Here is a 26,781-nt window from a genome sequence, read left to right on the forward strand (position 1 = left end):
ATGTTTGATTTGATTCTACATTCATCTTGTTTAATCCAGGAATGATAACCCTTTTGAAGTGATGATTAGTGCCAAATCGATTTTAGTGTTGCTATTCGACTTTAGAATTGGCATTTTCAAAACAAAAATGGCTTGTATGTAACACACAAATATTGATGCATATGAAAAAACACTGGTATGGCTCAAGCCACTCCAGAACACTGAACCTTCCTAAATGGTTGAAGTCTTGTAGCTTTTATTCAAATTAGAAAGTTTTTTGTTTGTCTGTTTTTATACTAATGGAACACGTGTGGCGGGATTTTTTTGTATGTGTGTTTTACATGTTTCCACTAAAAAGTGTTGTCTTAGTCTCTGCGTTTCTTTCATACCGTGTGTGTGTTTCTGTGTGTATAGTTTCAGATATGTGTTAGAGTCTAATTAAACTTATTTTCAGAGGACGGCTTTCCTCTTGAAATAATCCTATTTCTACATTTTTAGGGAATTTAAAAAGTAGAACAGACAGGTGATATGATGGAGTATGACATTGCAGGTGACTGAAATTATCGACAGTTTATATTCCATGAGGGAAAATAGTCTAGGGAACAGCAACTCAATGCATGTACAAAAAGAATACTGATTTTATATATATATATATATATATGTGTGTGTGTGTGTGTGTGTGTGTGTGTGTATATATAGTTTGTTTGGTTGGTTTTGAGACAGAGTCCCACTCTGTTGCCAGGCTCGAGTGCAGTGGCGCCATCTTGGCTCACAGCAACCTCCGACTCCCTGGTTCAGGCGATTGTCCTCAACCTCCCGAGTAGCTAGGACTACAGGCACCTGCCACCACACCCAGCTAAATTTTGTATTTTTAGTAGAGACGGGGTTTCACCATGTTGTCCAGGATGATCTAGATCTCCTGACCTCGTGATTCGCCCGCCCGCCTCTGACTCCCAAAGTGCTGGGATTACAGGCGCGAGCCCCTGCTCCCGGTCTAAGAGTATTGAGGATATTTTCTGCAAGGGTAAATTACATGAAATCTCCAATTATGGGAAGGCAGTGGAGTGGAGGATAAAATAAAGCAGAGGAATAAAAGTTTTCTACAATAAAGAGTATTAGCTATCAACAAAATGGATTCTAAGAAGACTGGCTACGATTTATTCATCTTTGTACTACTTTCTCTTCCTTCCACTTACTTCCTAGGCCCACTCTCAAACAATGCCTGTCTTAGTAATAGAATGAACACTAGCTAAGAAGTTAATAAACCTGCATTTAAAGTTCCTTAGGTTATTAGTTAGTGTATGATTACACTAATCACTTAAACTCTGGTTCTCAACTTCTTCATCATCATGAGTGATAAGATTAAATGATCCTTAATGTCCATTCAAGTTCCAACATACTTTTTTATGAGACTTGAATACATTAGCCCCAGTTTATTTAGCAGCATATTGATCTTATAAATTGTGAAGACTCTTGCACACATAGGTATTTTTAAAACTTTAGATTCTTTCAAAGGGAAAACTCTAAAAGCAAAATAAACATAGCAGAGATGAAAATGAATAAATATCAATATTTTATTGAAATTAATTATATATGCATAAATGTGTATATCATGTGTGACTTCCTTTGCTATGCAAATAATAGTCTCAATTTATTTATCTTTATATAACTCATTTTTGTTACAAGTTAGATTTAATGTTAAAATCACCTGAATCATATGAACATTTTGCTTCCCAGGCAAATTGCTTTCCAATTTCTGTAATAAAATGTATCTTGAATATTGCTTTTAGATTAGAAATTTTAGTGGGTTAATAGGTAAGAAATATATTAGTTGGAATTCATACACAGTTCTTATAAGAAGGCAGCACCAGGATGGCTAACAAAAGCATTACCAATAATATAAAATGTACTGAAGTACTAGCTGCGAATATGCACTGTGATTATCTGAGAAAGACATTCTCAACACAAAATTAAAATGCATAACTTTTGGAGCAGTCTAAGTATAAACCAGATGTGTTCTGAAGGTAAAAGGCAGCTAGGAGATACAAAGCCTGTGGCTTCATGAAGGAGTTGATCAAATGTAATCATATGAATTAGTATAGTGTTCAAATACTTAAATTGTTAAACTTTAAATGCTGTAAACGCTTTTAAAGTTCATGAACTATGGGTAACAAAAGTAATAGTTTTGTTATCCTGGTTTTTTTTTTTTCAAATTTTTAAGAACAGCAATCACACATTGATTTCACATATAAAATAAAAATCTGAATGTTACATTTTTGTAATTTAACTCAGGGTGGGTCCTCAATAAACAAATGTATTTCTCTGAATAGCAAATTTTGTAAGTAGCTTTAGGCAGCATATCAAAGTCTTATGTGAAAAGTATGCTCTCTAACTTTCACAATTGTTAACATTTATTTGCAATGAAAGTAATTCCGAATTTTCAGCCTCTTTATGTGAACCTCAGATCCTCTTAGCAGCATTTGTTAGCCTCTCTAAAACACAGAGACATACACAGACATCATCCTCTTGGTAAAATGAGACAACAGAAGAAACACTTCTGCTCTAGGACATCATTAGAGCTGGACAACAGCCTGAAGAGAGAAAGAAAAAAATGTTATACCAACATGCCCTTACTGAATTTTTTTTCTCTTGCAAATGTTGATGGCTGTAAAGACTATATAGATAGTTGAGAACATGCATATTTTGTCTTGCAATGTGTCACTTGATTATCTCTCTTCTGAAATTTTATACTACTGATTTCTAGAATACTGATTTTCTAAAATGAAGCTTATTCTTACCAATAACATTTTAATATTATACATTTCAGATGATTTTTCAGCCATCCTGTTTTCATCAGGAATACATTTTGTGCCAATTAGTTTATCTTTTTTTAATTAAATTTAGAGGATGATGGATTACAGTAGAATAATAACACACACAAAAAAGTTTAATTTAAATGTTTTACCAGTAAAATATATTTTATAATTAAAAATGCGAGGATTTCTCTTAAAGCAAATCTCCCTTAATTTTGTGCATCAAAAATGATCAGCTTACTCTTGAAAACCAAGTTGACACAATTTGCAAAACATGTTATTTTCCACACTTGGTGATATATGATGTAAGCACAATCAAGAGCCGTTTGGCTTCTTCCCTACTGCTACACCTATCCGCTCCTTCCTCACTGTGAACATGCACAGGCTGGGGGTGCTATAGACTCATGGAAAACCAGAGGGCTTTATGAATTTATAGTATCACCACAATATGCAAATAACCATTGTGGATACTACTAACTTGTATCTGGTGCAATAATTGAAACCAAGATACACATTTAATAAGTGGTTTCTACAGCTTTAATTTACCTGCGAAATGTGAAAAATAACCATTCTCAATTTTGGAACTGAAATTGTATTTCAGAACATGGCCAAGACGTACTAAAAGCATAGACATGAGCCCACTGCCTAAAACTCTTTTATTTTCAGAAAGGAAAGAGAGTTAGTAGGAAATAAGGGAAATACTTAAATACCACTTTAGTAAACAAACAGAGATTTAAGTGCTTTACCTGTCTTTGGGTTTTTAAGGTCGGATACAAAGGACCTTAAAGCGTTCATATTGTCTCCTTAAAACCCTCTACTTCAAATTCACCCTTACAAGCTACTACTCTCCTAGGAAAGAGGAAAAGAAAATTTCCACTGACCCAGCTCGTGATTTACATACAAAGAGCAAATAAATGAATGGAGTGGGGGATGGGGCAGTGAGAAGCAATCTGTTTCCTTTTCAACCGCAGAAAATAAGATTACTTACCAAGAACATTTTTATCCAGGGCAAATGTTTATTCCCTCTATCATTCAGCGCCTCAGTCTCTGCAAGAAATCAATTTCCACTCTACCTTTCCCTCCTATTTCTAAAAAAGAGAGTGAGGCGGATAATTCTTAAGCTTCGGGGTCCGGAGAAAGATAGAGCTAGAGCGGAGGGCAAAAGACTCCCACAGCGCTCTTTATACAGATCCGAGCTCTGAGAGCGAACCCATGGGGAGGGGGCGGGGGATCTTCTCTAAGGAGAGTACTCCGAGTAGGGAGGGGGATTCATTCTGCAGCCAAAATATAAATCATCTACAAACAGATTACTAGCCTCTCAGTCACACAGGCAGTTCCCTTGGGAAGCCGGTTTCAAAGAGGAAAAAAGAAGTTCCTGGAGACAGAGAGAGAGAGAGAGAGAGAGAGAGAGAGAGAGAGAGAGATTGGGGTTTGGCTTGCAGAGGGAATGGGGCCATGGAGAGGAATAGGGAGAAGGAATAAAGCTAATCTTACCGATCGATCAGGCGATCGTTTGTTCAGTATTGGGACACGAAAATGGCAAGATAATGCATTCGGCAGCAAAGCCATTTCTAGCGCACTCTCCCTCAGTAACTGCAGGAATCAGAGGGGAAGCAGGCGCCTCGAAACCTACCACTTGCTCCCCAGGGACCGTCCTCAGAACCTCCAAAGCTCTAGCTTCTAATGCAAGGCCTTCGGAGCTGAGGGTTCAGATGGAAGTCAATTGCCTTGAGTCACGGGCAGCAGGAACGCCAAGGAAGTGGGACCTGGGAGGGCTGCTGCCGCCGCTGCTGCATCTAACCAGGGTTCCCGGTCCCCTTGACTAAGCCTCCCCGGCACAGCGCCCCCGAAAGCGCCTAGCGACTCGGCCTCCTCCGCATCTTCAGCCCTTCGATCACCACCCGCACCCCCCCACCCCCCGCCGCCTCATGCAAATCGCTGATGATCTGGTCATCGTAATGTGACCGTAGTGGCTTATTTGGGAAGTGGGGGAATTGGTTGTGTTGGGCTTCCTTACAACGCCTCCCTCAGTTGCTGCGAGTGAAAATGTTCAAGGGAAATACTAGTGAAATGCACTGATGGAATACTATTAATCCTAATAATAATGGTCCCAACGCAGGTAACTCTCAAAGAACTGAGAGTGGGAAGATCAGAGCAGGATTTCCGAAGTGGTGCCCTCTTGAATTCTCATTGGATCCTCCCCAGCAGCCTAAATCATTCTTGCTGCTATATCTATCAGGATGACTACAGCCTTGCTCACTAGTTCTCTCTTTATCTCGTTGTCTTCAACACATCCTTTTACTTCTCTTTGCAGATTTATCTGTATTCCACCTCCTGTTCTCTGGGGCAACACAGCTTCTTCCTTTCCCCACTGTATGGGGATGTACAGCCTGTAAATTTTCACTTTGCTTAAGGATCACTACGAATCACCCCCCCCCTTCTCCCCCCCCCCCCCCCACACCCATATAAAGCATTTTCACATTCTGCTTTCTTGCCTTGGGGGTTCGTGGCTCTCTGTGTAACTGGCTTTTACTTGGTTACATGCCACCAGGAACTGCTGATTATTTGAAAGTCCCACTACCCTGCAGCTCACTACTTTACCTTGATTTGGAAGATCATGGAATATCTATTTGAATCCTGGATGTATTTTTCTCACAGTCTTCTTGCTTCCTGAAATTTCCTCTGGTAAGTTATTCTCTTTATCTATTACTAGGAACTTAACTAGTGTTATTTTTAATAAGCTCTGTTTTGTTGAAGTATTTCATTTTTCACATTTTTGTTACTTTCGGAAATGAAAAATCCATATGACTGTATTTATTAATTAGTATGTTAGTGGCAATTGCACTACTAAGACATATCCCATGCCATGTATTACCCTAATATCCCATGTATTACCCCAATATCTTTTACCTTCTTTATTTTTTAAATTTCTGTCCTCATTTATATTACAGTTTACGTTGACATTAATCTCCCCCACCCCCATTAACCCTTCTTGGCACACATTCCTGTGCCATTTGAAAGGTCACATTTTATATGTTTATCTAAGAGAGAGCTTAAAAGAGACCTTCTGACAATTGCAAGGTCTGGAAAGTTCACTAGTCTGATCTTCAGAAGGTTGTTCAGGTCAGTATTTGTTCATGATAAGCAATTACATGACTGAGGGAGGACTTTGTTACAAAGTGTATTTTTATGAATTTAGCAGGACCTTAAACACTAAAATGCCACTGAATGGTAGGAAGAGGACTGTGAGTTTTGAGGGCACCATTTTTTTTTTTTTTCTTAAAATATTTCAGATCACACATGAACGCGTTATTTTGGGCATTGTATTTTAATTCAGGCGTAGTATTTGTCAGTACATTTCTGATTTTGTGAATTAGCTGGTGAACAGTTAATTGGACACAGAGTACTCATTTCAGAGAGGAGCTATCAGAAGAAACCCCTGATTATCTTGGTTCTGATAAATTGAAATTCAAGAATAGACTTTACATGAAAAATTTAATTGCCTCACTATTCATACTTGTCTACCCCCACCCCCTGTGTTTAATAGGCATGTTAATATGGTCAGTGCCTTTTGCTTTTATGAACATTTCTATGGACTTAACTGACAAGATTATCAGCTCCCCTTCCATATAGTTATGTTGAGAAACATTTTAATCTTTACTTTTACTTCACATATTGGCACATAATAAGGAGAACACCATATTCATTTCAATGCCAAACCTGCATGTATCAGTAATTTCTAACACCTACTGCGGGTTTTCTCTAAACATCCGCCCCCCTCCCCCAAATTAAGGACAAGTTCCTGGTTTCTACAACATTTCCTTTTATTGGGATAGATGGAGGTAAGAACCTATTGTTCACGCTTTTCTTTTCTTTCTTTCTTTCTTTCTTTTTTTTTTTTAATTTCTGGGAAAGAACTCTTCTTGTCGTCATTGATGACTGACGCGACAACCCAAGCAATGCTTTTTTAAATTCAAAAGCCCTTTTAGCTCCCAGACATAAAAGTACTCCAGCTGCAGCGTCACCCCATCCCCCAGTCTCGGGATTCAAGGGCTTTCCCCCCTTGACTCCCACCGAGAGGGAACAGGGCTGAGACTGTTGTCCGCACCACTTGGCGCCCCTCACCCGTCACTAGGTCACTAGTTTCTACCTGATCTCTTTCCCAGTCCGGTCGTCCTGCCTGACAAGCCAGAGCCATCAGAGTCCGTGACTTCATTTGAAGAAAGGAGAGCTTCATATAATTCAATTCAAACATCCTCTTTGGAGGACTGCTGTTGTTGCGCAAGGGTGGAGGGAGGGAAAAAAAAAAGAAAAAAAAGAAAGAAAAAAACAAGTTTCAGTGCAGTCAGATCCAGTAAGGAACAGACAGTCGGTGTTTAGGTAAGTGCGTTTTGCTGTATTATACCTGAAGCTCAAGCGTGTGAAAGGGAAATTTACATCTGAGGGGCTCCCGCAGCCAAGAACGTTTTAACTGGAGGGTTATCAACAGGCGACTCTGCGTGGAGATTTCTCCGCAGCTCACGGCAACGCCTTTGCCACCTGAGCTCAGGGAACGGAGGAGAGCAGGTACCTGGTTGACCAGCTGGCCCCAGGCTTGGTGTTGATGTGGGAATAATCCGTGCGTGTAGGAAAGGTGTCCCCCACTCTGACCCGCTAGCGCAGGCTCTGCACTCAGCCCCTGCGGCTAACGTGTGCTTGGTGTGGGCATTTGCAGCCCGACAGAGTGGGGTGCGCCAGGGGGTTTCCATCCTTGCAGAATGCTCCATTTCCAACCTTCCTCAAGACAAACTTGAGCAAACCTCTTCTGTATGAGAGAATAGACTTAAGATCTCCAGAGTCTCTTAATACCTTTTTGTGTTAATATTTATTTATTTTAATGGGCTATATTTATTGTTAGTAAACGACGGTTCCTCAGAATGCCTGCTTTATGAAACCCTAATCACTGTCCTTGTCTGACTGCGAAGTAGAGCTCAGAACTGTTGAATGACTTCTTAGGCTCTGTGTTAAAGTATCATTGCTTCCTTCCTTTCCTTCACCAACTCCCAAGAATCTGGAGGGCGGTGAGCGGAAGAGAGTTAAATTTCAACTTGAAGCTAGAGCTTGGAATATAAGGCTGAAGTTAAAAGCAAAGAGTGTGGATTTGGAATCTGTCTAGCTTATACCCACTTTAAAGTTGGTCTTTTATTTTTATTTTCCTCTTTCTGGAGGTGGGGGTGGGAAGTAGAAAGATCTGGGACTGGGAGCGCTCTCTTCCAGCGTCCACCGGAGAGGGGGTGGTGCTTCTTGGCCGCTGGTTACTGCTGGTTCCACAGCCAAACAGTGACAGAGAGTTGAAGTCTCTGATGGCTGTTCTCCTAGTCCCCAAGAGTTGAACCGGAGAGCCTTTTACTTTGCACCAGGTCGAGAACGTGATCAGCCCTTTAGAGAAGGGACTTCCTTGTAATAGGAATTCTACAGGGAAACGCCGTGTAGGCACTACCTCCGAAGATAAGATGCACGTTTGGAGCTGTCTAAAATGCCCACCGGCTTTTTGAAAGGAGGAAAAGGTGACTAGGGTTGCAAATTAGCCTTAGTATCACTGAAAAATACTCTAGCTAGTCAAATGTATGTAAGCAAAGAAGAGAGCACCAGGGTATAAAACTGCCACAGAAGCTTGAAAGACAGATGATTCAGATTTTGGTGACTTTCTTTTGCGTGTTACATAGATTTGTTTGTCATCATGCAGTTAAGCAGGTAAGGAATGAATGTATTTTCTTGACATTCATATAACTTGTGTTTTACTATCATGTGATTTTTTTCTGTGTTGCAAGCAATGGAATATCTGCATTTTCAATTGGTCCTGCTATGATGCATAACTTCTTAATATTCACATTCATGAACCAGGGTAAAGCAGTTTAGATGTTTAACATGTATTAATTTAACTGTTTAGTGTGCATTTATTTAAATGTGTAGCCATGTTACAAAAATCATAAATTGGACCAAGGTTAGAGGAAGAAATGGGAAGGGTGGAGAGTTAGAAGAAGAAATGTATAACCTTAATAAAATATGGAAGATGGCAGTTGCAGAAATGCATTAAAAACATTGCTTCTTGTTAAGGTCCCAGACCTTAATATATAAAGGACAAGTGAAGAACTATTAAGGGTTTCCTGAACTAACAAAGTAATTTTGACTACTTGAGAGAACTGTTTTGTGGGTATTTCTACTATTTTCTCCACCTTAAGAAAAAATATATGGGGGGGGGGGGGGGGGTTGGGTTGTAAAATAGAATGAAAAAAGAAGCTTGCCCAAGGGCAGTGTTGTGTAGGACCCCAGTATAAAATCTTTGGGTTTAGAAAAACAGTTGGAAAACTAAAAAAAAAAAAAAAGAGAGAAAATTTTGGGTTTTCTTTCCCAAATAAATTCCTTTCACATTCTCAGTTTTGTAGATTGAACAGCCAATAGATTTCTTCCACTATCAGATTTTTCTCAATTAAAATGGCAAACACATTCTGAATATTCAAATAAGTTTTGTTATTATTATTGATATTACTTTGTTATTTTTTGTTAACATGTTGAAGGAGCCTGGACTTTCCACACAGTGAAGCAAAAAAAAAAAAAAAAATACTAAAACACCATCATAAAACTCCTCTACTTGTTAATAACACTTTTTCTTCTCTAAGAAATTGTATTATTTAAATTATCTCTGGTAAATAGTTTTAGTACTTACATTTGTTGATGTAGATCCCTGATCAATAATTTTTCTGCTAGTATGGCTTACTGATAAAATCTTGAAGAAATAAGAAAGATAATTGTAACTTTGGGTTGTAAAATTGCAAAGTTGTAGTGATTTTCTCAGTCGGATGCAGAAGGTAGTTTTTTCATCCACTAAAGAAAGTAATTTGTCAATGAATTCTAATTCCCCAATACTTTTGTGTTTAATTCTTAGTAATTTTATTGTAGTAGATATACTCATTGTGTATATGTTTGTGTGTGTGTGTATACATATATATTTGTATACATACACACATTTTTGGTGGTTGGAGAAGGTATTTATTTTAAATCTATGTTATTTTAATAATGTTTTCCAAATGAAATAGAATGATACCATATAACAATCAATTTCATTTTCTTTTAATCAGATAATAGGTGATTTCATCCTCTCATAGGACATTTTAGCTTAAGAAATTCATCATCATAGAAACGTATATTTTCATAAATTACATCTTGATTTTCTTCATGCAAAGTTACTGTACATTATAGTTAAGTAAATACAACCTAAGTAGGAAGAAACCATTGGAACTCAAAGTGTGTGTGTGTGTGTGTGTGTGTGTGTGTAATTTCTACCATTAGCTTGACTCCTAGATTTGTGTATTCTTTAAATAAAAGTGGAATTTATTTTCAGTGTAGTGTATTTGTGTGTTTCTCTCTACAAGTACAAAGAATACAACTGTTGGGATTTCCAAACTTTTATGTTTCATTATCAACTTGTGATTCAGTTTCTTATGTTTCCTCTACTTATTTTTAGTTTTTTCATATTATCTTTAAAAGAGGCAGTTATTTACTAGAATAAGGGTCTGAAACATTTAGTAAATTGGGTATTAATATTAAAGGAGTCCAGACACAAATGGGAATGACACCAACTTGTGTTATATTTGTTTTGCACACGTATTGTTTTTAGAAAAAAAATTATTTTTTCTTGAAAAATATCCCAAATATTTTTGGATATTATGATTGTGTGCTTATGATTAGTGATGTTCTCTTCTAAGGCTTTTAATGTTTTTCTCTTTCACATCCTAATAATGGGTTATTGGGAAAAGTAGAGTGCTTATACATCTAGACTTCCTTCCTGAATTTCATTTCTAGTTCTACCTGGGATAAATGTAATCCTGGTAAGATGTTCTTGACCACTCTTCATTTATTTTTCTCATCTCTCACATGGAGAAAACAATGCCTACCTCAGAGAGTTGTAGATAAAAAATGATGTAAGAGATGTGGATGCTTTAAAAAGGACAAATATATTATGAAAACAAAATATATTTTTCAAAGGATATCATGTAAGTTTGAATTTTTAATTAGTTGTTTTTGATAAAGTTGTATCTCCACACAATAAATAATGTTGACTCAATTTTTTAAAATATTAATATCAAATCTTGGTCAGTGGCGTTATGGTGTCAAAAGAATTTAATAAATATTTGATATTGATTAAATATAACAGTTTTATTGTATGTGTAATTTAAAAAGCTTGAAATAATATACTTCCTGAAGCATATTCATTATTATTTATAGTATATTTAACCTTTGCTTTTATTCAGTTTTGGATAGAGGCACCTTTACAAAATAGTTGCTTTTGACTGATTTGTCATTGTTATTTAATAAAAAGAACATCTGATTTCTTAGCAGATTTATATTGTCAACCTGATGATCTCTACTCTTAATTGGGAACAAGATTAAAATATTTTCATGTAATAACTTTAAAAAGGAGAAACTTTAGACAAACTTCTAATTTCTAACGCTTTTTACAAACTCATAAAAAGTTTACCAAAATTAATTAGGATGACATCTGGCATTTTTGGTGTTTTAATTTAGCAAGTACTTGGATAAACTTATTTAGACACTTGGAAGTATAACTCTGTCCACTTTCTTCATGAACTACTATGTGTTCTGTATAATTTTATTATTTTAGTGTTAATAAATCATAATTTTTAAAGGAAAGGAAAATAAAAAATAATCTGTGTGAATATCATTGACTGCTAATGGATAATCTTAGTTGCTAAAAGGAGGAGGATAGTCTAATAATATTTATTCTGTTTTAGGAAATATTCCATTTTTTGAAAATGAGTGTCTGAGTATGAAATTTAATAATGAACACTAATGACCTTTCTACTGAAGACATACTTGGAAGTTCTGGCCAAATTCTTAATTTTTAATTTTTTAACAGTATCAAATAGCCACCATAACCATTTCATACTGGTTATCAAATGTCCTCACAAGGAACTTTTTTAGGTTTCTACCCCTATCTTTTCAAAGCGTAAATATAAGCTATCAAGAATATTTGCATCCAGTTACTCACCTGCAGACCTATCCAATTACAAAGTCTTCCTAGATAATTACTTTATAAGCTTACTTTATAAGCTTTTAATCCACTCCTCTACACTTAATGTTTAAAATAAAGTATTTGTTCATACAGTTCCGGAGCCTTTCCCAATTTCATACCCAAAATAACTCATCATGAGTAATTAATTGATGCTCTAATAATTGCAGTAATTCAATTATGATTTACTAGTCAATATATTTCCCAAAATTGAAAAATATAGAATATATATTTACAATGAGTTGACTGAATTAATTGATGTTTTATCATGAAACATATATTTGTGCTCAAATTTTGAAATGTTTATATGCAACCATGATTGTATAAATTGAAATGGTGAAAAATGACACGTAATCTACTAAACTGAGAAATCTTACATATTCTCATTCTTCTATTTCATTGTTATTTTCAATAATCACTATTCATTATTTGTCAAAGTTTTATTTTTTAAGTTTAGAGTTAAAAAATACCCTCAGTGCAACCTATTTTTACTATTTTTTTCAGAAGTATTTGTTTTAATGCCTAAACTCTAATTTACTCAGATGAGATGTGGATGCCTTTAAAAGCACCCAAAGGAAAACAAATTCCCTTTAATAGCTAATAAAGTAGCTACCATATTATAGTTACAGCAAATTAAATCTATAAAGTACACATTTATTGATTAAATTAATAAATATGTGAACATTACATTAGAATGTATTATAGTTCTCTGCTGTGAAAGAATTATTATCTCATAATGGTGTGTTTCATTTATATTCCATTATAGATTTATTGTGAAAGAATACTTATAGATAGACTTATTTTTCCTGATTTCTGTGAGTATCAGCCAAGCTCATCAGGATTAAGCTTTTTTTTATTAACTTTTCTGGACTGTTGCATTTTGTTAATTTTAAAAGCTATCTCTAAACTATTGCACTATTAAAAAACAATCTAGCGTTGGGAAGACCAGAATTCAGTAACCATGCATTTTAGATTGTTCAGCATCAAATAGTGGCCAGTATATAACTACATTGTTATTTTATAGATTAATTAAATTCTTACTGTCACTAATAACAAATATTTTCGTTTAAATGTTTCAGATGCTGTCCAAAAATGTAAGTCAGTCTAAAAAACGTGATTAAATTAAATCAAAGAATAAATTTAGGTATTAAGGCATGAGTTTATTCAAGTATGATATTAAAAATCACATATCTATGTGAAGGTTGAGTATGATTATGCTCTGTATAATACCTTATCCATATAATTTTAAGATAAATTTTTTGTAACTGCTTTTAAATATGCAATTTAATGCTGTCTGCTGAAGCCCCTTTTGTTATAGTTAACATAAACATAAAACAAAAATTAATAAAATCAGGAAGTTCCTGGGATAGATAGTAAATAAAGTGGTTTTCATGACTTCAGTATGGTAATATTTCTGATGGTTGGAAAATTCAGTCCTGTAAATGTATATACACAGAAGAAGTCCTGTTTTTTTCAGACATGAACACCTTTTAAATAATACACTCTAAATTTGTGGAAGAAAAATTATGAAAAATTGAATAAATTACGCAACAAAGTTGCATAAAATACTATTTTAAGATAATTAATGCTTGCTTTCTTAACATTTCACATATAACACCAAGCATGTTAATACATAGACCAAGTCTAGTTTGTTGAAAACATTAAGATTAAATGACTATACTTGAGTTTATAGTAATAGAATTTCTTATTATTCACCCAGACCAGTTCACTAATATATAAAGACACAGTACTAGTACATTTTATAAATATGATAAGTAATATTGTCAAGATTATACCAAAGAATAATGAGGAAGAAGACTATAAGTTTCAAAATGGAATAATCTAGAAGAAAATTAATTATCAGTACCAACAACTAGATTAACAGTACCAACAACTAGAAAGTGTATTTTTTCCCCTAAATATGAATTTTACTCCAAAGAGAGTTTTTTAAACAACTTGTTAATTTTATTTAAAAAAATTCATGGATAAACAATTATGAAGAAATCTGTGCTTATCAGGTGTATAAGAGATACTCATTTCTACTTATTCAATGATACAGCAGGGAATTTGGAGTAACTCAAAGACAGCATTATTATTTTTCCTAATGTGAACTAAAGAGAAGTGAATCTAGCCTTCTCTGTGAATTGAAACTTAAACTTCATACCTAAGAAAAAAGGGTCTCCTGAAAAAAATTGTAAAGGGCATTCAAAGCGTATTTTAGAAATAATTTTTAAATCTTTTAAAAATTAAATTAATTGTTTTATGCAACGAACTCAATTTTGAGTGGAGACACTCTATGGATTTATAAGCGTCCTCTACTCCCACCTCCAAAAAGATATGCAATTTTGCAATCCATAATTCCTTGTTTGAGAACTTTTATATCAAAGTTAGATTATTGTTTTATTAAATGTATAGCTATCTTTATATTTTGGTCAAAAATATAATGCTAATATGTTTGAATAGAACCTACCTATGGGAAAAATAATTCAGAGGATTCTTGTTTCCTTGTAGAGTGAACTCTGGCAGGTTTTCATATGTATCTTTCATCCAGCCCTGAAATGAAGAAATTTTAAGAACTATCTTGTTCAACCAATTTGAAAGACGAAACAACAAATTACAATTGTAAGATAGACTGGAATAAAAATGAAGATGACTTTTGTCATTATTGCTTTTTAAACCTATCATTCATAGCTGCTAATTAAGAAAACCAATTCCGATTTCGAGTAAGAATCAGCAGCTCCAGTAATAAGTGTTTTGATTAACTGCTAAATTATTTCTTTTTAATAATCTTTAGTAAAGTAAATAAAAGTTTATCATCACATGATTCTTCAATTACAGAAGTGATATAACTTTGACATGCTTTCCTGTATTTTAGATATATATTTTCATCAGTCAAAGCTGAAGACAATTTACTCAAGATCTTAAACCAGACAATTATTAACTATTAATTAAAATGTATTTATTACTAAATATTGGTATCAGATAAGCCCAGTAATAGTGATTACTGTAATTATTGTTCAGAAGATAATTCTTGACAAGTTCAAACAAGATGATTTAAAAAATTATCACTTAGTTTGTGCATGACATGCTAAGAATAGCTGATGTTTAATAGTCTCCCTCTGTCAGACATAGTAATGTCTCATTTTAATTTTATTTCTTTTCAAAATTTGGCTGATTCTTTTTTATGTAAAGACTGTCATCAAAAATCTTCAAAAAAGTTTTCAAAAATGTTTTTAAAGTTTAAAAATTGTTGACTGTTCTTTTGAAATAGTACCTCATAACTTTTTGAGTTTGAAGACAGTTTGGGCTATTTCAGAAGTTAAATTCATGTATTGACAAGTGATCCTTGGAAATAGTCAAGTGTTCTCAAAATTGCATATTGGGGAATGATAAAAGTAGATGTGTATTGTAAGAAAGAAAGCTTAGTTAGACACCATATAACTTTTGGAGACATTATAAGGCTAACTTCTGGGTTTAAATTTGGGCTATCCAAGCCTCTCTGTCATTTGGGTAAGTTGTGCTAAGGTTAATTGCTAAAGAGGCATTCTTTAATTAGAAACACCCAGAGTTCTGACATGCTTTATTAGATGGCAGTTAAGGAGGCTTTGGAAAATAGCATATAAAGATTTAAATACTTGGTGTTAGTCTTGTTAGCTTGTTGTAAATCACTTTTGTTTTCGACTCTTCAAAAAAAAAAAGTGCATCAGACGTATGATGAATTATGTGCACTGGTGTAAACCCTGGGAATATAACAGTGAAAAGATGTAACCATTGCTCATAAGATGCTTACAGTTTTTTTGCTGTTTGTAATATACTTTTTAAAATTAATCTACTAAATCAAATTTAATGCTTGGCCACTCATTTTATTTGCATACAAGTCCAATTCTGATATTGTAAATATAACTATCTTAGAGACAGGAGGGTTGTCTATTCTTCATTATAGAGAAAAGTCAATGAAGAATGGATTTTCTATGCAGGGTATTAAAGAATAACTATTAAAGAGAAATGGAGAAGCCAGGACATTTCTGAAAATAGTCATAACAATTCTCAGAGTGATGATTTAGTGGCATTTTGTGGGTTGTTGTGTTTTTTATCTCCAAAATATGTTGGCTTTTTAATGAAAACATTTACAGTAGTTCTTTTTTATTTTAATAATTAATGAAAAATCAGATTAACATTACAAGGGTTTATTTACAAATTTATTTTTAATTCCATTTATTTATTAATAAACTCCATTTATTTAGGACCTTCTACGTGACAATTTCACTTGTTGGTGCCACAGAAACATTAGTTTATAAAACAGAGACAAATCAGCCTCATGTTGCCTAAAATACAGTGGAATTGTTACCATGTGAATTGAATGACTTCTGTAACCAGCAAGAAGACAAGTTAAGGGGTTTACCAATAATATTTGTAACACACGTTCGGGGGTTAAAAATGTTGAAACACTTTCATTTCCTTAGAAATTGGTAAAAAAGAAACTGAAGATTATTATTTTGAAATTCTGAAAGTTTCTTCCTATGGACTAGATCATTACTACCTCTTTTTATCTTAGTAAAAATTTTTACTGAACCATCTTTGAAAGTTCCTTAAATGTAATACTTCTTTGTTGGTGACTTCAGAGTACATGCTCTTCTTTACGCTTCTCAAGAAAATAACTTCTAATTAAACAGCTCATTTCACCTTGTATGCCTGGTTAACTCCAGGGTAAGCCTGGGAGCAATTACAGATCAAGAGATGTCCATTTGGTTACCAAACTCCAAGATTTCTTTGTCTCAGTATTGAGTCTTTTTCTTAGATTTTATTAGTAAGTCTTTATGTAGAGCAGAATGAATATCTTTGCTGAACCATTTTTGTAGTTTTAGTTTTTATTTGAGATCGTTGTTAAAGGAAAAAAAAAAAAAAAAAAAACTTTGTAAAACTGAAATTGAGGATACTATTCAAAAGTGCAGGGGTAATATTCTTCACATTTTCTTTAAATTGACACTTATGTGACAAAATTTTTTTAATAATAAAAAACATTTTATTATCCTTGCAAGTGGAACACTTTCTATTCTTAGATTCTGCCAGGAAAGGCAAAATCATGTTGCCAGTCACAGCAACAATTAAATCTTGATATCTGCATCCAACATTTCTACTTCATTTCTACATATCCTTTTAATCTTTATTTTAAATTGTCTTCTGTTTTACTGTTTTGGTAGAAAAATATATTAATTGTTATACATTTTCTGAAGCTGTTAAGGAAAAAAATATTCATAATACTTGTTAAAGACTTGTAGGATTGACTTTATTCAAGGTGGGCTACTTTAATCGGGTTTGGTAAGTGGAAGAGAGCTATTTCACTCAACTCTGAACACAACAAGAAAAAGTAGCATTTATAGCCAAGGAGAAGGATGGGGATCAGTGGATGGAAAATTGCTAAGAGAAAATATCAAGGGTAAGAGGGGGTTCTGGCTAAACTGTTCTAACAGGATTCTTGCTAAAGACAGGCGAGGGTGGTCAGATATCACCTTTAGGATAGTGGAGAATGAGGAACCCAATCAGATATCTATGTGGATCATATATTAAAGGTGAAGATTCTAATAAAACTGACTTAGCAGGATTCTTGTTAAAATTGGACAACATAGAGATGAATATAGAAGCTCAGAAGTCAGGGCCTGAGAACTGAGTTAACAGGAGCCTGAGTAGAGTTAGGCCCAGGAAAGAGTCTTTGTCAAAGAGTTCCCTATATTTTATATTAAAATTAGATTTTCCAATCTAATATACTTTCTCAACATCTTCCATTTGAACTTCATTCCTTAGTGCCTGACTAATTTTTTTATGAATGAAAACAGAGTACAATCTGAATCTTACAATGATATTTTATTATATGATCATCTACGTTGAAACACATGATATTTTATGTTTATCAGGTAACCTGAGTGATTCTGGTATTTGGGGCTCTTAAGAATAACTTCCCCTATGTGCCGGGCCGACTTAAGGAATGGAACTCACCTTCTCTTCATTTTTCTAATCAGTTCTACCATTAAGTGTTAGCATTTAACTTCCTCTTTATTGGTAGGACAAGACTGTATTGACGGGATCAAGCAGGAGATTAGTTTCCTTAGGAGTATATACTTCTCAGAGGAATACTAACCCTCATTAATTTGGAAAACGCTTAAAGTTGTAATTCAGAGGCACTGTATTGCCTGACCAGCTAAAATAAACAAGAAGAATGGTCTTTTGGAACAGAGGTTTAGCAGAGTTATATGACTAGAAGAACTCATTTCTAAGGTCGGTATTAACTGGTATATGATTGAAGACAAGGAAGCTCTGTTCTTTTGAGAAATAAATAAAAAAGAATAGAAAAATAAAAATGTGCAATAATAATGCATCCCTAACACATTAATATAATAATCCCCTGCTAGTGTAAGCATATATAATAAAGCAGCCCCAGAAGATTTATTTTTTTATAAAGTTAAAAAAATAAACAGGAGTTCAATTCAGTGCCTGTTCCAAAAAGTTACTATGCCTAAGACAGTGTGTTACATAGTAGGGGCCCCAGGGATTACAAAAACATAATAACTGCCAGCAAATCTCTCATAATCTGGACATATGAACAAAAGTGTTAAAAAGGATAACAATAGCATATTGTAAAATTTTACAAGATTCATTAATGAAGATCTATCCAGTCTCTACTTACTTTCATAATTTATGACCTACTTTGTTAAAAAAATTTAAGGGAGTTATTAATATACCAAGACATTTGTCTTTGAAATTCAAAAGGGATTTCTATCTCAAATAAACATCAATTTCTGCCATTTTTGTAGCCGCTCATTGGATAAATTCAATTTGCTGTGATGCTTGGAATTAAATATCATTTTACTTTGAGGATTAGCATTAATTTTTAGTTTTCTTTTTTTTTCTAATGTCTTTACTTTTTGAAAGATGTAGTTTTTGTTATAATTCCTAGAAGTATCCAGTGATAATTTTTCTTGTTAAATTTCAGAATTATTTTATTCCCATTTTTACATGTTATTGTTTATTTCAACAGAAAATAAACATAAAGGAATTATTTCTCTATACTCTTGTTGGAGTATAGAAATAGAATAGCAAAATCCTACCTATTTATAGGGAGAATGGCCTACATTGTGTAAAGCAAGATTTCATATCTTGATGAATTATTTTACATCTTTAGAAAGTACGGTAGCAAATTTTAGTGTGTTAGGCTATCTAAAAATTCATTACCTTTAAATAAAAAAAGCATAGATTAAGAAAGAACAATTTGAAGTCATTTAAAATATAAAATTATAGATTGTAATCAGTATTTCACTAAAGTGTGAAGTTATACATTACCAAAATGTAATGATGTAACTTATTGAATAATGAAGCTCTCATTCTTTTACTAATCTGACTACAGAATATATAGAATTTGTGAACATTAAAAAATGAAAATCCATGTCTTTACACATGTAGAAAGATAACGTATTACCTTATTTATTTGTTTGAATATGTTAATCGAATTTAATACTTGAATATTGATTGATGTTATAAAAGAGCAATGTCTTTAAAGCTTTATTTTCGTACTCAGGATATTTCTTGGCAAACGATGTTATAATTTTTCTTTTTGTTTTCAGTTGTAGTTCTGAATTTTCACACTATTATCCCTTAAAATAATACTTGTTAGAAATGACCCTCATATCCTTTTCGTTATCTATTGTATGGGAACATGAAAAAGATGATATTAATTAAAATTGTATGATTGCATTTTAGCAAAATATTAAGTGTCATCTCATTTCACTGAAATTTTATTATGTCTCCCATTGTTAGACACCATGTCAGCGTTGAATTGTCTTATTTTTAGTAGTACTATAAAGCAATTTATAATAAGATTGAATAATCAAAGCCTATTGGATTAATCTTACAATTTTTCTGAGGAGCAGATAGGTAAATTAATCCATTTCAACCACGATTATACTTTTCAACCCAATAAGTATTACATGTAATATGAAAAGAAAGTTTTCTAATTTTTGAATTTGCAGTACATGTTTTAAAATATATTTAATTAAATCACATTTAGTAGATTTAAACTATCACTTTAATTGAAAATATTAAACTATACAAAGCAGACACTCAGTGAAAACCCATAATACGTAGTTACTCAGAACACTTGCTTGCTTATAATAGCTTGAGATAATAGTATTCTTTCATTTGAATTTTTATTTTATACAAAGGTGACCTCAAAAATTCTGAGAAATAACTTTCAGTTTGCAATTGGTTATTATTAGGTTACAGTAGAATACAACAGGAAAACTACGGTATTCAGTTTGACTTCAAGAGTACAAATGGGATCTTAATATATATTACACTGTGCTGCTGAGAACTGAAATAAGAAAATTTCGTAAAATGCTTGGTATATCAAAAGGTTTAAAAAGGTGTTAATTTTGTCGTGAAGAAAATTAAAATTGCATTTTGTTTTATCATTTTATTTCCCCCCCAGGCAGTCAGGGAGACCTCAATCAAAATTATCCTAGTATATGATTTTCCAAATGGAGAGGAACAGGCTCTTCAATTCTTGTTTCTTTACTATTATTCTTTAAATTCTCATTGTGCTCCTCAATTAGAGGGGGATTTTGGTTTGGCTGTTTGTTAATTAGGATCTGGGTTTGACTTTCATATATAGTTTCTGTCTTTACAAATTGAATTATAGAACATAAGTGAAAAAGTCCTTAGTTTTCCAGTTGTGCATAATATGATAATCTCTTATTGTTATGTCCCCAATCTAATAATTAAAAATAATACTTTATATTTTTGTCCTTAACATTTTTTAACATTAAGAATATTTTGCTTTGGGCCAGGTATGGTGTCTCATACCTGTAATCCCAGCACTTTAGGAGGCCGAGGTGGGTGGATCACCTGAAATCAGGAGTTTGAGACCAGCCTAACCAACATGGTGAAACCCTATCTCTACTAAAAATACAAAATTAGCTGGGCATGGTGGTGCATGCCTATAATCCCAGTGACTTGGGAGGCTGAGGCAGGAGAATCGCTTGAACTGGGGGGAGGAGTTTGCAGTGACTGAGATCGTGCCACTGCACTCCAGCCTGTGCAACAAGAGTGAAACTCCGTCTCAAAAAAATAAAATAAAATAAAATAAAATAAAAATTAAAATTAAAAAAATTTTGCTTTGATACTCTTTGAACTTGTCAATATATGTTTACAATCTGGGCTTAAAAATCATTACCTCATAACTCAGTTTGCTCCCTTTCTTCAACTGCCAAAGCTATTTTCATCCTGACACTCAGCTCAGATGCAGATTCAGATACAGATCCTTTGTAGATTCTATTTCTATGAAGAATAAATTTTCTTTTTATGACATGGTCTTGCCAGTCATATCACACCAGGTGCACCCTAATTTAGTACTTGTTTCATCAACATTTATTCATTCACTCTACCAATACTTACATATGCAGGTTTATTTCAGAAACTTTGGTGACTGTTTTGTTGTCATTAAGATAGGAACAATTATTTTTTTCTCCCCAAATTAATTTAATTGAAAGAAAGGAGATATGCAGAGAAGTAGGGCAAACAAGCAAACAAATATGTCACGTAAATGTACCATCATAGGGAAAGTAATGGGAGCACAAAAAAATGACCAACCAACTTTGAAGGGTCATGAAAAGCTTTGTGAATGAAATGGTAATCCAGTCTGAGGTTTTAAGGTCAATGTCAGGCAGATGAAGAGATCCTAGTCAAAATAGTGGTTCAGCCAGAGGAACCTCCATAAACAGATCTTGGAGAGAAAATTGAATGACGATGAGGAATATGATCATGGCTGAAAAATGAAGTTGATATTTGGTTAATAACTGTCCTGGCACATATACATAAGAAAGATATGGACAAAGAGTTAAGTAAGGGAAGATAATTTTAGAAGTTATTTTAAAGAGATCCGATATCCTGAAATGAAAGTCATTACTTAATTGGGAGTAAAGGATTTACATGTTCAGATTTAACATTTTAGTAAGATCACTCTGACTAGCCAAAAGAACAGATAGGATAGAGCCACATGGGTGGTGGGAAAACTAGTCATGAATCTATTGCAGTAATACAGTTTAGAGGCAAAGTTGGTATTGTTGAGCGCATACCATGAGCTGGTCAGGTAAAATGGGGGTGGAAAAAAAGTGGTAAATCTTGTATTTAGGGGGAAGAATGCACAGAACTTGAGGACTGATTGGATATGTGAGTGAGAAGGTAGGTGAAAGTCATGTTTAGGCTTAAAAAGTTGAGTAGATGGAAGTATGATTTAGTGAGATAAGAAAACCAGAAAATGTTTGGAGAATGTTTTAGTTTTCCTTGACAGAGGTATTGTTTTCTAATAGAAATGACCATATGCAATATGCCCTGCCTTCCATATGGCCTTCCTAAACCGGTAAGTTCCAGGGGATAGAAGCACTATCTTTATTAAGACTTAAGGCCCAACTCTGTCTCAGAATTTATCCTGATACTTTGCACATTGCAATTGATCAATAAGATTTATTTTTTAATTCTGGGTTTCTACTTCATTGCTTCTACCAGATTGGAATTGAAACAATGAATAAAATATTGTAGAAACACTATTGAAAATTTATGTTAAAATATTTTTAACTCATCTACCATTTATTTACTTACACAATTATATATTTAGTAGCCACTGATTTCATAGCTAGTATTTACTTAAATGTATAACTGAAAAATAATTATTATAGTTATATATGATTATATAATAATGCTATATATTATAAACAGATTCTGGGGTTAATACATATAAATATTTTATTTTATAATAATCAAATGACTAACATTTATAATTTAATAGATTCAATAGAATAATATATATCACATTATTTGAAAGAATGTGGCTTTTTAAATAGTTATTTTGAGTATTGTATATTGTATTTTGAAGATTCATAGTTTTACATTTACAAGCTTCAGTATCAGTAACCATTAATGTTAAGGAATTATTTTATAGAACAGCATAGTATTTGCTCAAGAGAATAAATTTAGAGAATGGGTTGTAGACATCGGGCAGATTAGCCAATTTTATTTATACCTTTGTCCAATACTTAAAAATCTTTGAGAGGGAGAGAGAAAAAGAGACTGAGAGTGAGAATATGGTAAAAAACAAAAACAAACAAACAAACAAACAAAAAAAACCTGGTGACTCAGCCTGATAGATACGTAAGAATTTACTGTATCAGTCTTTCAATTTTCCATGGGTTCTACATTACTCCAAATTAAAGTAAATATGTTTGATACAATGATTTTCTGAAATGACTTTTTATATTCAAGTTCTTCAGCAGATTTTGGTTCCTGAGAGAATATTTTGGATATATAAGCAGCAAAAATCAGTCCAAATGCAAATGCAAAAAAAGAAATGATACAATTTGCAACGTTAATCATTTAACGAATAGTAATAATTAGCATGGGACATCTAATTAGGTTGTGGATAATAAGATACAGAGGTTTAAAAGATGTGCCGCTGTGACATGACCCACCAATTTAAGGGATATTAAGTTTAATTCAGTAATTCCTAATATTTTGTTTATATCTTCGTAGTTTCAGTTCTACCGAAAATTCACCGAAAATTCAGTTATATTGGAAATAATTATGAATTTCCAGTAGAACTGGAAATTCAATATTTATGAACTTCAACATTTATGAATTTTAAATATATATATCAGTATTTTAGATAAAAGTAAGGTACTGCCACCTTGGAATAAGACTATTGACAGCTAGTGAGAAAGAATAATCATATATAGAATATATATTATACACATATTATTTATGCATTTATTATATATTATATGCATTAGTATACATTAGTATATATGTAACATTTTGGTGTATTTTATTTCTGCACAGATTATCAAGGCCATTGAGGATTTGCAAATAAACTTGTATCATGAGGTGATCTTCACAGTGAATTTTCTTTTGTGCGAAGGAATTTAAGAATAGGACCTATACTAAACATCTGTTTTTGAAAGAGATATTTTAATATTTATGACTTATTTTGAATGAAAGAAATCCATAAATACCACTTCTTAATTAAATACCATGTTTTAAACACAAACTCATGCTTTAAATTTTGTATTGTTTAAAATTTTTTTTTGTTGTTGGTCTTCATTCCCTTTTATTTCTCTCTTTTATATAAAATCACTCTCCCATTGTCCAGAAAATATTGAGAATTGATGTTTTCATCTCCTCAGTTGGCCACTTATCCTCTTGGTTACGAATATCAAATTCTGGACTATTTTGCATTTTCACCACACTATAGAAAAAGTGATACATTCATTAGTAGTTTAATAATTTCTACCCTCTTTCATTGGAACTTGTGATTTCTCTTTCTTGGCAGTATATCTAAGTTTAGCTATTCACCTCAGTTGTCACCCCTAATATCCTAACACTACATCGTTACAAACAAACTCTATTTGCTAAACCATCTCTGACACATGGATTAATATGGTTGTAACCCTACCCAAATAAAGCAACCAATTAAAGTCATTCAGTAATAATTTATAAATTAGTACTCATGAAAAGAATTAAATGTACAATGATCTACTGTTGTGACAAACCAGGTAATGAAGCTCTTCTGATGGTGAATATTGAGTTTAATGACCACTTGCTCCAAAGATGGCTAGAAGCTTACATCCTTGCCTTAGGCGTTCTATTATGACTTTTCTCCCTGTCATGTAACTTGTGAAAAAAGTTATTAAACACTATTTCAATATAACTTTACTGGGATATCCGAATTTGTTCATTATAAAATGTCTTCATAAAGTTCTTACTAATATAATGATTTTAAGATATCATCAAAATTAACTTAATTTGGGGTAGGATTGACATTCCTATGTGTTAACAAACTTTCAGAAAAAAATATTTCTGTACAGAACTGGGGAACATGTTCCCCAAATCAGAAGTAGAAAAAACAGAAATAATTAAAACCCCCAAATTATGTGGTAATTACCTCATAATTACCTGGTAATATTTTTAGGTAGTTCTCTGCACAAAATTTCAGAAAACCTTTCTATCTTCCTATATGTTAAGATGCATAACAATGTGGAATGATGGATATGTTAAATTGTGCCACTATAGTAACCATATTACATCATGCTATGTACCTTAAATATACACAATATAGTTTGTTTGTTTTTTTTAAACGAGGGATATGAAGACTATGGAACAAGCTCAACACATTTCATAAAGAAAGTGATAAGAATGTGGTTCTGGGTAATTCACCTATTGAAAAATTACGGAATTGCAGAACAGAACGTCAAATGCTATCTAGGTCAATTGTATCCTACTTTCATAACACTTTGTGTATTACAAAAATCATGTGTGTGAGTACAAAATGTTTGGTTTAATTTTAAGGTATATAATGGCATGACTTCATACCAGTATAAAATATAACTTAAAACTTTACCACATGCCCTTACCATATGGTAGGCACTATTCTAGGGGTTTTACAAATATTAACTCACTCTATTTTTATAAGACTCTTGAGGGGCCTTTATACTAGTTTAGGAATCTGATGCACCAAAGAAGTTAAGTAACTTGCCTAACGTCAAACATCTACAGAGTTGTAGAAAGGCTGGGTGTTTTGTTTTGGTTTTGTGTTTGTATTTTTTTGAGACAGATTCTCTGTCACCCAGGATGGAGTGCAGTGGCATCATCTGAGCTCACTGCAACCCGTGCTTCCCAGGTTCAAGCGATTCTCATGCCTCAGCCTTTGGAATAGCTAGGATTACGGACGCGTACTACCATGCCCGGCTAATTTTGTATATTTTTAATAGAGACGGGATTTCACCACGTTGGCCAGGCTGGTCTTGAACTCCCAACATCAGGTGATCCACCTGCCTCAGCCTCCCAAAGTGCTGGGATTACAGGCATGAGTTACTGTGCCCAGTCAGGGTTAGAATTTTAACACTAGCAGTTTGGTTCCACAGTCTATTTTTTTAACCACTATGAATATTGTCTCTTGATGTTATATAGCCTAATTTGCTATACTGGTTATTGGGTTTGGAGAAAATCTGACCTCATTTTCAAAGAACTATTTTCCAAGTTATTTATTAGGATGAAATAAGTATTGTTTGAATATTTTCAGTAATATTCTTGTTCACATCTACATTTGGTAATAAGAGAACTTCATTTTGATGGTGTGACTGAAGTTTTATTCAATTAAGAAGTATACCCTTTCAGATGATATATGTCATATGGACTTAAGTAGTATGTTTGAATAATTTATTCTGTCTTTATGAAATGAAAAATTACTCATTGAAATTAAGAAATTATATCTTCTAAAAATAATGATTAAATTTTGTCAGTTTGAATGTATATGATAAGCAAAATAAAAATAACAAAGATGTGTTTAACAAAGATGAACAATATTTTTTAGTCATAGAAGGATTATTATACTATAATACTACACATAAGAATAATTGTGTTTATAAATGTAAGTAAGCTATAATTATTTTAAAATAAATGACATAGTTCTCCTAAGCCAAAACATATGTAAAAATATTTTTTCAGCAGATTTGAAAGGCAGGAGTTGAATCATTTGACAATGGTACATTTATGCAGATAACAGACAATAGTCTAAAATAGTCTAGAATCTCCAAGCTCCTATTCCAAAATTATTCTATTATAATATTCCTTCTTATAGAAAAACATTTTACAATGTCTTCACCTGTAAGGCTTCCTATGTTGTTTACAAAAGAGGGTACTCTTTAATCCCCTTAGTGAGCAACTCATATGATTGAGGCAACTCATATAGTATGTGAGTAATGTCCTTTTAATTTTGTGATATGTAAGAGTTCACTCATTGTATCACTGTTTTGAGCTACTTCAGAGCTGCAAAATTATTTCTCTATATTTTTCATATAGAAGTAGTTTAGGATTAAATTA

General features: G+C 33.2%; 1 protein-coding gene and 1 long non-coding RNA gene across 6 annotated transcripts in view; one reads left to right on the top strand and one right to left on the bottom strand.

Moving 5' to 3' along the window:
• Positions 1 to 1,535: 1,535 nt before the first annotated feature.
• Positions 1,536 to 4,685, bottom strand: LOC101022267. Of its 3 annotated transcripts, none has more exons than XR_639445.4 (3): positions 4,426 to 4,685; positions 3,781 to 3,880; positions 1,536 to 2,570 (listed from the first exon to the last, which is right to left on the bottom strand). It is a non-coding gene; the product is annotated as an uncharacterized LOC101022267 (long non-coding RNA). The 3 variants fall into 3 exon arrangements; XR_639444.1 differs by lacking the exon at positions 4,426 to 4,685 and adding an exon at positions 4,287 to 4,369; XR_159887.4 differs by lacking the exon at positions 4,426 to 4,685 and having other exon boundaries at positions 3,781 to 4,133.
• Positions 4,686 to 4,778: 93 nt separating this feature from the next.
• BRINP3 (BMP/retinoic acid inducible neural specific 3) overlaps positions 4,779 to 26,781 on the top strand; it is a 397,925-nt gene continuing 375,922 nt past the window's right edge. The window contains exon 1 of one of the 3 annotated variants that reach the window (XM_003893381.4): positions 4,779 to 5,477. The gene's annotated coding sequence lies outside the window, so the exon portion shown is untranslated. The other 2 variants (XM_009191377.4, XM_009191381.4) reach the window with 2 other exon arrangements.

Source organism: Papio anubis, chromosome 1 (assembly GCF_008728515.1).
Source record: "Papio anubis isolate 15944 chromosome 1, Panubis1.0, whole genome shotgun sequence".
Taxonomy (NCBI): domain Eukaryota; kingdom Metazoa; phylum Chordata; class Mammalia; order Primates; family Cercopithecidae; genus Papio; species Papio anubis.